The sequence below is a fragment of the Canis lupus genome, chromosome 20 (genome assembly GCF_003254725.2).
Source record: "Canis lupus dingo isolate Sandy chromosome 20, ASM325472v2, whole genome shotgun sequence".
NCBI lineage: Eukaryota > Metazoa > Chordata > Mammalia > Carnivora > Canidae > Canis > Canis lupus.
Genome location: NC_064262.1, coordinates 15,048,907 through 15,061,952, shown reverse-complemented (window position 1 = coordinate 15,061,952; position 13,046 = coordinate 15,048,907). Strand labels below are relative to the sequence as shown.

Here is a 13,046-nt window from a genome sequence, read left to right as displayed (position 1 = left end):
CTTCAGAGTCCCAAAGAGATGCAGTTTCTTGCAATTTCTATGCAAAGTCTAAAACAATCTCTGTATATATTTTGGCTTCTGAAATACATTCTGAGGTAATATATCAGGCTATACTGTCTTTGTGAAGATAATTTCTTTTGTTTGTAGTTGCTAATCATTTTTCTTTTTCTCTTCCTCTTTGCTATATTTATTTTGACATTAATGTTGACTTTGACCTTAAAGGAAAGAAATATCAGACGTTTCCCAGATTTAGGCTTTTATTATAAACCACTTCATATTTTAAATGCTATGTCTCAGGGGAGAAATGTATGAAGAATTGATGGAAGTTAGAAATTTTTAGTTAGTAATTATCACCTACCATTAGAAACAAGTGAAAATCACATGATGTCAAAGTGAATCTATCACATATCATAATCAAAGATGAATCAAAGTAATTACCAGCCAAACAGGAATTGAATAGAACTTAAAACCAATTAAACTATTTATTTCGACTGTACCACTGAATAAACACTTTAGTGTTTTAATTTGCTCCTTTTTTCATTTACTGCAGCAATATGTTTGCTAATATGACTGAGATGCACAATTGCTATTTAATTAACCTATTTTTGTCAGCACCTCACATGAGCCGCGTGAAGTAGATGTGCTAAAGTCTCAATAATAATGAGCCAGATAAAAATAACAAACATGAAATTTATGCCAGTCATTTTACAATTTATGACAAATTGTAACAATACTTAAATAAGGAAATAGGTTATCTGAGAGAAACTTGATTGAAAATACTTCTAAAAGCATGTTGAACCAACAAAAAATTACTCAAAGTTAAGTAAAATTTTTTAAAAGTGCAATAATACTGTTTCATCATCCTCCACTTTGTTTTATTGCTATTAACTTTTGATAGTAAATTTGCTTGAGGCCTTGTATCTGGTTTGGAATAACTGAGTTTGTAATGGACGTGAAAAGGTCTGGCAGGATGCATTTTACACAAGAGCCTCTGTCCTTGGAGTGAGTTACTTTTCTGGGTATTGAGTAAAAGATCATAAAAATGTCAATTTTCCCTTTATTCCCTAAGGCCAGTACCAAAACCCTAAGACAATTTGTGTGATTTTGACCTTGTTGATACACATTTTTCCACATAAGAAAGGTAACTGATAATGTGAGGAGAAGCCCTAACTTTTCTTTACTTTTGAATAGTAGGAGCATAAGAAAGAATAATTTCATTAAATATAAAAAGACTCTCTCCCCACGAACTGTAGTATTCTGGCAATTGACTCATGAAGACCAGCATCTACCTGGACTTTTGGCTTTTCATCCAGTTTTACAGTCAGTAGATATAATTACTGAGGAATTAGATAAAATTATTTTCTGCTCAGCCTGTCTTTTTTTCTCTTACATATTTATAATTTACTCACACTTCATAATGGCTTCAGTTCTCTAAAATAGCTACTTATTAGCCAATTTATCCTGGTACCCACAAAGGTATCAGAGACTCCTACATTTGGGACAGTTTTGTTTTGTTTTGTTGAAGTATATCTTCATTTTATTCCCATTTTTCTGGTTGCTGTTAGAAGTGTAAGCTAGGGTTGCCTGGGTGAACATCTGCCTTTGGCTTAGGGTATGATCCCAGGTTTCCAGCTTTGAGTCCTACATCGGGCTCCCTGTGGGGAGCCCGCTTCTCCCTCTGCCTATGTCCCTGCCTCTTTCTCTGTGTCTCTCATGAATAAATAGATCAGATCTTTTTTTTTTTTTTTAAGTGTAAGCTAAAGGAGGTCTACTTTCTAATTCTTAGAACAATTAGAATGTTATATCTGTGAGAACCCTCAGAGGTCTGAACTAAACCCTGTTTGATAAGAAAACGAAGTCTCAGAAAGGCAAAGTGTCTTGTAGATCACCTGATTGTATAGCAAACTGAGAATTACAACTTAGGTTTCTGCCTAGATCTCCTAGCCCTTTTATCATATAGGGTCATTAACTAACTACTACGTGCTTTGTGGGTATAGAATTTGAAATCACTCCATGGGTGCCTTGATCACAGCCTCTTTCTCTCATGTAGAGTGCTTTACATCTCTAACTCAGATTTGCTTAACTAAGGTCAAATTTACATTTATAAAAGGTCTTCAGGGGTAGCAGGTAGCATATAGGGGCAAAAGTGTAGTGGCACTGTTTTGGTAAAATGATCTGTTTAAAAATGTTCACGTTCAAATACTAAAATCTCTACTTTGCAAACCAAGCCTGTCCGCATGCTAGTACCACTTTGCAACTCTTAACTGCATCACCATGAGGACAAGTAATGAAGAGCATTCATTTATGTAAGCACAATCAACATCAGAGTTCCTTTTAGAATACTTGTAGTTCCTTTTAGAATACTTTAGCAAGTACAATGCTAAACACTCTGTTTTGAATGAGCTGGACTGCCAGTACTTAAGAGGACGCATATCTTTGGGGATATAAAATGCCCCCATAGATACCACTTTTAGTCCAACTAGTGTCCCCGGGGTCTAGACCTGCAAAGAATATACAAATGCACGTCTCAAAAAATCCATAGGGGAAATGAGACTGCAGCCTGTAGCCTTCCTGGGAGCAGCAAAAAAAAACCCTAACAGACAAACCAAATCACAGGACAAATCCACCATATGCACCAAACAACCAGTGTAATTATGTTCTATAGTTGAGGAATTACATAAATTGCCCATTGGGAAGGAAACCTTAATCTCTACCCCTCCCTTGAAATCTATAAACAGCTGTGTGAGTCTCTCTATTTTTGAAAGGTTGAACACATTTGATCAGGGAACCAACTTGATTTCCTAATCAGGTTCGATGTGAGCAGAGCCAGTTAGAGATGTGTGTGATTCTCCTAGTGTGCGTCTTTGATTCATGCGCTAATTATGTCGATCCTTTGGGGAACACAGCCACGAAGCTGGGTCCTCCTTGATTAATGCTGGCTGAGAGCCATGCAGCACGCAGCGGAGAGCAGTTCAGCATATCTAGTCCCAGCTGAGAATATGGTCCCATTATCTCCCAGCTGCCTAAGCAATCCATAAGGGCCTGTTCTGCGTGGATGATCAGTGTAGTGGAAGCAGGGACTTGCTGAGAGCTGAAATCTCTGTTTGATTTGCTGTAACATGTAAAGCGAAACTGGGACATTTTACTTTACAGTCTGTAAGTATCAGGGTTTTTTCCCCCTTCTTTCTCCCTACAGCTCCATGTGAATGTGACTTTGCAAGCTGCATTTGATTTGCTGTTCCGTCGCTCTTTGTTGAATCAAGCTGGTGAGACAGAGTGTAATCTGTTTAGAGCTTGCTGTTTCTGTCAGATCTCTTTTATAATTTATTCATACAGGAAAATAAGAGATCTTTCAGAATGCTTTTATAGAAGTTAAGAATTATTGGTTTTATTTTTAATTTGGAAGCATGGGTGCATTTTCCGTGGTGCTCAGGATGGTTAGAGCATATGTTCATCTTCTTCTTTATCTCTGACCATTGCAAGAAAAATGTAAGTGAAAGTAATATATATGTGAAGACATCATTTTACATGCACTTATGTATAAAAGAAGCATGTGTCATTATTTCCAGAATTTGTTTAAGATAGTTTATTTTGCTTCTCTCTGCTGCCACTAAGAAAGGTAGAAACAGGAAAGTTTCTCTTGTTTTTCAGTTGCATGCTGTTTAGAAACTTTGCCGGGGTGAGGGGTGGAAATGATATATTAGGAATATTTGCAAATATAAACTGTATATCTCCTCCTTCATGCTGAGGGTCAGTGTTTCAAAATAAGAGGCTATTTTTTAGCTCAGTTTTGCTTTTGAATGTGCCACTTTTTATGAAGTGATGTTAATTAAAAAGCAAAAAAAATTAAAATCTGAGTTCATTTATCTTTCATGTGTCTCCAAGTGCAATCTGTCAAATTAATATTTGTTATCCTTGCAAGAAGAATTGATCATGAAAATGATATTAGAAATTAATATTGTTGATAATGTTTGCATAATGTCTCTCAAATGATCAATGGCTTAGTGAAATTAAAGATTGTTATCACTATGGAAAGGGCTATGTGGATTTTTTGTCTGGGTTTCCCTAACCTAAATATAAATTACACTTTTCTTCCTGGATTGAACATAGAACAATTGAGCTGTTGTAAGAATAGAATTTGAATAGAAGAGGCTTGAACTGCCTGAACCAATGGCCAGAGCTGATGTGGACCAAAATGAACTTGAAATCGTTCATTCCTGAAAAGGGGAATGAATCAAAGTGCCCTCAGTGAGCTTGAGACCATAGAGTCAGAGGATCCTGTAATTTCCAGAGTGGAAATACAATTTTCCTGAATAGGCAGTAAGTCTCAAAGCAGAGAAAAACCACAAGCTGTGAAGTATGAAAGTGTCTCACTGGTGGGGACAGAGTATGTTCTCATTAGATTTGGTTGATAGGAACGATACAAGAGAGAGAAGACTTAAAATAGATGGTTGTCTACCTGAGCATAGGCATTTTCAGGCCTTGAGGTTTGGAGGGAAAAGGTAACAAGCTAATAAAAAACATTTAACATCTGGCCAGATGGAGCAAAAGGGGAATGGTTGTGTTAACCTCTGGGTAGTGAGCAGTCCCAGGGCTGTCTGTGCAGAGAACTCTGTTTTTAGAAAAATACAAGTGTGTTTAAGGATGTGTATAACTGAAATCTGAAATGCAGGCAAGTGGTTTTGATGGTTACATTTCCCCTAAACAAAAGAATAGCCTCATGCCTTCAAAACGTAGCTGACTTTTTTAAGTGATCATTACTGATTGAGGAAGCCTCAGCTATTTAAAAAAAAAAAAAAAAAAAAAGTTGGTGTTTTTCTAACTAGTGCAAGTATATGATCTTGCAAAGATGTTACCTTGTTTAAAATTGTAAGAAGAGAAGGTAGTCCTATTTTTTTTATGTAGTAGGAATTTTTACCATTTGTAAAGAAGTATTGTTCTGAAGTAGTTAAGTTTGATTTTTATTTTCCATTAAACATTTAGAAATTTCATCTCATATGATGTTAATCATTTTTGTGGCTGGTCACCACAGTTATAAGAGGTTTTGCAAGATTTATAATGTGCTTCTGTTACTTTAGAAGTGTTTTGCCTATTTTCTAAGAATTGGAATGATCTCTCCCCAGTTGTACTTAATCTGTAAAAAAGGGGATTGGATGCTCCAGGAGTTAGTTTAGGGTCTAGCCACTTGACAGATGGGGAAGTCAGATGTGTGTTAAATATGCTTTGTAAGGGGGTGCTTTTAAAGCCCTAGTGTTTTAATTGGTCTTCAAAATAAATGTAAAATGTTATAAAAGATAATAAAGGAAAAGGCTTATATTTTATATGTAAAGATAGTGTGTCTCTGTATGTGTTTGTATGCATACAAATCTAGATAGTTTCTGTACTACTCTGAATACAGTATACCCCTCAGCATCAAGAAGATGCTGAGATTGAACAAAGTGGAGGAAATTCTGACTCATCAGAAGAGAGTAAAGCCCCTGGCAGTGTGTGCTTTGGGCCCTTTGCAAATGTTTTATCTGTCCCCAGAGGTGCTGGGATAAGCACAAAGAGGACTTCACAACATCCTCAGCAACAGTTTTAAGCAGGTCGTCCTTGCTCACAAACTGCACTCTAGCCCTCTGTGATAGGTTGGATTAGCAAACGTGAGGTACAGAATGAAACTGTAAACTGCCTCTACAATAACTTCAAAGTGAATATGGTAGAACAAAAAAAAAAAAAAAGAATTTAATAACCCTGAACATTTTGGCAGATTTTAAATATTAGCAAGTCTTGACTACTATGCATTGTCAAAGTATCCACTAAATGAATGATCAATAATAACACTGGAAGCTTGAGTGAAGCTCTTTCAAATTGCTGTGCAAGCTCTAACAAGCCACTTTACCTCTCTCTGCCTCAGTATTCCCCCTGTAAAATGAGGAATGATTTCCAAGATACTGTCTTGGAAGTCTGTGATTTCATGACACATCATTCTAACTTCTCATTCACTCCCGGAAAGCCCTTCAGACTGCCGAGGGACTGAGTGAAATGTGATTTAATTGTCATGTAAAGCAAAATGTTACTAGGATTCTTTATTTTCTTCTCTTCTCTCTCTCTCTCTCTCTCTGTCTCTCTCTTCTAATTCTCTTCCTTTCTTCTGCTTTCTCTTTATCCCTACTCTCTCCCTTTCTACCCTGTCTCCTGTCCTCTCCCCCCTTTTTATTGTGAGTTGTTCTAAAATCAAACAGAAACAAAGTTGGGAATGTTCTTTGACCTGTTTGTTTGCCACCTTCTCTTATGAGACATCATCAAGATATAAAGTACATGATGATGTCCTGCTCTGTTGTGTATTACATTTACTTAATCCTAGACATGGGTGTGCAGAAAGGACCTGAAAGTTATGGATGTGTGTATATGTGTATATAATTGCTTATATTAATGTTCAATGTAAGAGAATAATTTACCTTAAATTCTAAACTGTAGGTGATTAAATGGGTTTATCCAACTGTATTAAGCTAACAATAATTAATTTAAAATAAAACAAAAAATTTCACAAATGAGTGTACACTTCAATGTAGTAGGATACTAAAGAGCTTGATTTTTAAAAAAAGAAAAAAGAGTACCAAGGATTTTATTTTTCCCTTATTATTCCCTTATGTCTTATTTAATTGTATGGAAAAGAAAAACCATTGGTGATTTCAATAAGAAATAGACTTGACCCTTGAACAACCCAGGTGTAAGGGGCTCTGATTCCCTACACAGTCAAAAATCTATGTATAACTTTTGACACCCCAAAAACTTTACTAATAGTCTAATATTGATCAGAAGCCTTACAGATAACATAAACAGCTGATTAACATGTATTTTGTGAGTTATATGTCCCTGCACACTTGAAAATTACATAAACTTTTGACTCCCCAGAAACTTAACTCCTAATAGCCTACTGTTAACCAGAAGCCTTACTAATAACATACAGTTGATTAACACATTTTTTATGTTATATGATTATAAATTGTATTCTTACAATAAAGTCCGCTAGAGAAAAAAATGCTTTTAAGAAAATCACAAGGAAAAAAAAAAAAAGAAATCACAAGGAAGAGAAAATACATTTATAGGACGATACTCTATAAAACAAAAATAAAAACACTTCTAAGGGTACTCATGCAGTTCAAACCCATGTTGCTCAAGGATCAACTGTATATACCTGACACCATAAACAAGTGATCAACTTTGTGTAATTTAAATCAGATTAAAAAAATCATGGAAAATTTTCTTTATGGCACTTTTTCTGTGATCTCAGACTGTTTATTGCTATGAAGACTGTTAAAAATTACAAACTGTGAATTTACTAAATTCGCTACTGATGGTGCTTGGCTTCTTGATGTGTTCAGACCAAATTGTGAGTAAATTTCCTCTGTATGTCTTTACTGTGAGTACTAGAAGAAACTGAATTTATTTCAGAATTGATATTTGTAGTACAAGGATGGCAGTGTTTTTTGCTTCTTTCACTATTAAATGAAATAAATATACATTGGCTGGATAGCACAAAATAATTACCAAATAATATTATTCTTAATAGTGAACAATATTTATATATATTTTTAACAACTAATGTACTTGAAGATGGATGGTAAATGCCCTTTTGATGACAGTAATAGCTTGGATTGGCTCCACTTCCTATTCCAGAACAGAGTAGTGTTATGACTCTTTTAAATGGAAGTTGGAATATTAAATTTTCCCTCAAATTTTACCACTAGGAAATCCCTGTATATGTGGCTTACTATTCTTGAGTTTGAATTTTAATGTTATTTCTTATTGAACTTGTAGACTATATTTGATGTGATCCATGCAAAGTATAAAGTTAATTTTCCAAATCTCCTAATATTGGGTAGATATCCTTGCTTTTCAGGCAGCAGGCCCTGTTGTGAGTAAAGTCAGTAATGTGAAACAATTCCTCTATTTTGTAGTCGTGTATCCTTCTATGACCAAAATGATTTGTACTTATGGACTATTTCTATGCAAAAAATATAATGGTGACAGGTATGTTTGATAATTTGTGCTTTCAAACCCTTGATTATAAAGTTACTAGGCAGCTCCAGGGGCACTGCTTTTGGTTTTAAACCAGTGCTTCTGATGACTTGAGATGTTCAATTCAATATCACATAGTTAATAGCTCCAGTGGTTTATCAGACTGTTTTATTGTGTAGTTAAAAAGGTAGAGTTGTAAATCAGATTTAGGCATGGCTCTGGATTCTGTACATGGTTTCACATGTCTTCACCTATTTTCCAAAGTAGAAATGAGAGTCCTTCTGCATATTAGCATGAAATTTCTCTGTTGTTTCAAGGAAGGAACAGGATGATTTAATACTGAGAGGAGCTATTCAGAAATAACTGCAAAGGAATAAAGTATTTCTATGGTTAGATATAAAATGCAGGACTACAGATTCTAAGGATATGACAATTTAGAGAAGCTGCCTGTGCCAGGCATTTGGCGAAGGGGACTAAAGGAGACAGATTTAAGTCTCACCAGAAGGAAACCCTATATCAAGGGGTAGATATGTGAGTATCCTGGAAAAAAATGTAAATAAGAAAATAGAGGAAGGAGTAGATTGCAGTTGAAAGAGATGTGGCTTTCCTACACAGGAAAATGGTTTGAAGGAGAAAGATCTTGAGTTTAAGGACACTGGAACTAATTTCAAAATAGTTGGCATAGGTATTGTTAAGTTACTGTGCAGATTTTTAAGAAATTTACATCAATAAAGAGATATACAGAAAAAGGAATACTCTTGGCTCTTTAATATGATGCCCTAACAAACTTTAAAAATGTAATTAGCTTAAATGAAGTGGTATTATGATACCAGAGGTAGACTGTCCTATTTTAATGAGGATTTTTGCAGTAGTGTACATAGATAATTCTGCTTAGGTAGATGATGATACATAAGCGTATGTGCAAATTGTGTAGCTGTTTTTATAGTTGCTAGTGAATTGCCTTGATCCTTCTCACAATATCTGTGTTTATGATCTTCCTCTCCCAAGACATACCACATACCATTTACCTGTGTTATCTTAAATTATCTTGGGACATGGGTAGATGCCTAAGTCTCAGGAAGTCAATTTTATTAGATCCCTTTGACTATCCAAGGAATAAATTTAAAGTTCTTTTTGTAGGGTGTAATACTCCATAATACTGAATGACTTCTTGAAATCATTTCACTTCGCTTTTCTTCCACTAAGCATTATGTTGAAATTAATATATTTAGGTCTCTGAAACATTCAGATAAATACCCTTGTCTACTAGACATGACCCTCTAAATGAGTCATGTCACTAATTACACACAGCTATGTGCAAGAACTTTACTTCCAAGCTGCTTAGAATTCCATGCATTTGAGCGTCTTTCATATTGGTAGAGTTGCTCACACACAGGCATCATGCTTGACACCAGAGAGGGAAACAACCACCATCTCCCAGAAGAGAACAAATTATGTGTTCAAACATGGTCTCTGGCATCTTTATGATGTGCGTGCTAAGTGTGAATCTGGTAATTTAAGGTGTGTGACTCTTCCTCCCAGCCAGCTGTCTGGCTGTGTGCTCAGAAAGAAGAATAGCAGCATATTTAGACTGACACAATCCTTCCCTGGAGTTTCCCCACCACCACCACCACCACCACCACCCCCGCCCCATTTCTCCCTGCAGGAATCCACAAGGGTATTCAGTTGATTGCTGTTGTTAACCTCTCTTGTAGTATTATATTTCTTGTTGAAACTACCTTTCGTGGCATGTGAGTACATTTAAGAGATGTGAAACTTTAAAAATGACTTACTTTTAAACCGTCTTACCTAGATTATTAGGAGAAAAACAGTTTCTCAGGTATGTGTGTATGTGTTTGTGTATACATGTAAGCTAAAATCTTTGTGACTATTTTCATCAGGAGCCACAGATGAATGATAACATTGGTTTTAGTGTATTTTTTTCCAAATCATTTTCATATCATGTGAATAATATTCAAGATGTTTATAGAAAGTGATTGAGTAAAATATTTCACCTGAGAAACATTTTTGAGTTTGTATATGGCAGTTTTCAATCTCAAAGTAATCTGGAAGGTAGAGATAGGAAGGTGTTTGAAAGTTTGGCAAAGGCTCTGATAATATCTCTAAAGTAACTGTTTTAATAAACTTTGGACTTCACATGGGAGTTTTTCCCAAATTGTGAACCAAATACGTCTGGTGAAATATGTGATAATTTTAGGTAATATCTAGGTAGATATTTTTATGAACATGTTAATGGAAAAATATGTAACTGGTAAATAAAATACATTATTTTACAGATACAATTGCTTAGGACAAGGCTAAGATATTAAAAAAAATGTTTGGATAAACAGTTTTAGAACTCCTTCTCAAATATAGCAGACCTTGTCTCATACAAGTGACACTACCATAGGTTATTTCCTGTGTGTTCAAGCGTGGCCAGCCTAGCAAACAAGGAGATAGGGACATGAAATCACAGAATTTCCAGTCTGGAAGTTATTTACAGATTGTCTCGTCTGACTCCCTTCTAATGGGCTTGGACGCTTACCCAAGATAAAATGGCTGTCTAGTAGTATGACTAGGAATGGAGCCTAGTGTTTCCAGAGCCCCATATGGTGCTCTTTCCCTCACACAAAAACTCACTCTTGAGTTTCTCTTCAGATTTTATGCACATTTCATGATGTAGGAACTCTGAAAGCCAGAGAATCCAAAAGTAAAGGCCTGTAGAAGCCAGGCATGAATGAATGAAGCAGACCAGATGTCAGAAAATAAGGAAAGCACAGCGTGATGTCAGAATAGCACATAAGTGTTCCTCTTGCATGCTATCATTATATAGGATAGTCAGCCCAGTGTTGCCACATGTCACAAATTTTAAATATTACTATCTGTTTTTAAATGTTTGAAGCCAAAACAAATATATCAGATCCATACCCGTTCAGTTTACATACTCTATTATAAGCTATTTGAAAGAATACTCACTGGTAGGGGAGAAAACATGGGCTTTTACAGCATGACGTGGCATGTAGTGTACCTAAAAGATGGAAAGGGCATTAGTAATGCATCCTGTGTACTTTTAGGGATGAATTTAAGGGGAGAGCAGAGCAAAGCATATTAGAATGCCTATAAAGCTTGTTTTAAACTCTACCATGTCATATGAATTGTCACTTTGTAGGAGTCGAATTTAAGAACTCATATTTTACTGATAAAAAGATGAAGTAAATATCACAAAATTCAATCAATAAATATATTCTGCTATACCTGAGTAATTTAATTTAATATACTATAATTATAGTTATTGGTTTTACTAACATGTAGTATTTTTATTTGATTTTTATTTGGCACTAAAGTTGCCAAACGTAATTTACACTGCTTTAAAAGGAATAAGTTGATTATTTTTTTCTCTTTTCTTTTTTTAGTATAACTTTCTATAGACTCTCACTGAGCATATATCTAACCAGGCAAGTAAAGGAAATCTGCAGACATTTGCATCACATTTAAGGGACAAAATGATGGTCTCATTTCTGATTGTTTTGACTTCAAGACACAGCCCATATGCTATTTAGTTTTGCATAAGATATTTCAGAAGTTCTATCCGGTAAAAGAAAACAAGGAACACATGCTTTGATGTTTAGGCATAGGCATTTTCCTTGTGGACCTGTGCAGCTGACAGAATTAGCAGGACTGCTGGCCTACATCCATTCATTCATTTAAAAATTATTAATTAAATGTCAGCTATTTACCTCACCTTCTTCTAGGCTATAAGGATACAGCACTGAACAAGAGCTAAAAAATTATTGCCTTATCAACTAAATGCATTCTTTTTAAAAAATAAGATTTTACTTATTTATTTGAAAGAAAGAATGTGTGAGAGAGCATGCATAAGAGGGAGAAGGAGAAGCAGGTTCCCCTGCTGAGCAGGGAGCCTGATGCGGGGCTCAATCCCAGGACCATGGGGTCATGATATGAGCCAAAGGCAGATGCAGGGCTCAATTGCCCAAACTAAATGCATCCTGAATGGGCATGTATCTGTGAAGAAGAGGGAGGGACATGTTTTGTAGGTCACCCCGGGGAGCTATGGCTGCTTTTCTGTCTCTCAATATCCACTGCTTCCTTTAGCCCCTTTGGCTCTTGTCTCCAGCTAAAAGTCCTGTGCTCTTTAAGGACTTTTCTTTAAGTTGATCATATACAGGCCATGTGATATGGATGAGCAAAACAATTTTCCAGATATTTTTGTGGACCTAGAATTTGGTTGGCCAAAAATAGCTGAGGAATTGGGGCATACTTTTTGTTTGTTTGTTCGTTTATGACTAGGTTTTTGTGACTAAGCCACCAAGTTACCAAGGCAGCCCTCTCCCTCTTTTCGCCTCTAACAGAAAAGCTAGACCTTTACCTACCCTACAGGTCCCTCACAGGTGCTTTCCTTTCCACCTGCTTTAAAAGATTGAATTGAGCAAGCCGACTAATTTGAAACCTATTCATAACCCTGTTTATACCCTCGAAATGGGGTAGCCATCACTCCCTAGGATGTGTTCTTAAGTAGAGTTGAATTAATATGTGAGGAAACATTTTGAGCTTTTTGGAACAAGTTGTTTTATAACTGCAAAGTGCTGTTAGTATTAAAGATAATAATTTGTAAGTAAATATTATAGCAACTAAGTGCAAGGGGGTTCTTTGTACATTCTTTCATTTTAATGTGTAAAAACAAAATTGGTACTAAAATATATAGTGTCTGACTGCCTTGTAATTTCTTTCCCAAAGGCTATTGACTTTTCTTTTTTCTAACTTCCTTTTGGGTAATATAGGAGCTTACCTAAGTTTTGAAGTAGCCAGTTAGAGGCATTTACTGAGTAGATGACAGTTTTATGGGTTTTTTTCCCCTTGATTTCTAAGGTCTGAAAACTCTGGAGCAATTAATTGTGGGGATGTCTGATGTCATTTTTTTCAGAGGCATAAAAGTGGTAGTGCCTGTTACAAGAGAGTTGATTTTGAGCATCAGTAAAGTAGTCATGACCCCCTCCCAGGAAACAAGAGAGGGATGATTATTA

At 35.7% G+C, this 13,046-nt stretch overlaps 1 protein-coding gene across 13 annotated transcripts in view; it reads left to right on the top strand.

Moving 5' to 3' along the window:
- Positions 1-13,046, top strand: part of CNTN4 (contactin 4) — a 922,691-nt gene that overhangs the window by 395,367 nt on the left and 514,278 nt on the right. The window contains exon 1 of one of the 13 annotated variants that reach the window (XM_025451431.3): positions 2,864-3,156. The exons of the other annotated variants lie outside the window; for them this stretch is intronic. The gene's annotated coding sequence lies outside the window, so the exon portion shown is untranslated. Of the gene's footprint in view, positions 1-2,863; positions 3,157-13,046 lie in introns of those variants that run through there. 13 annotated transcript variants of the gene reach the window in all.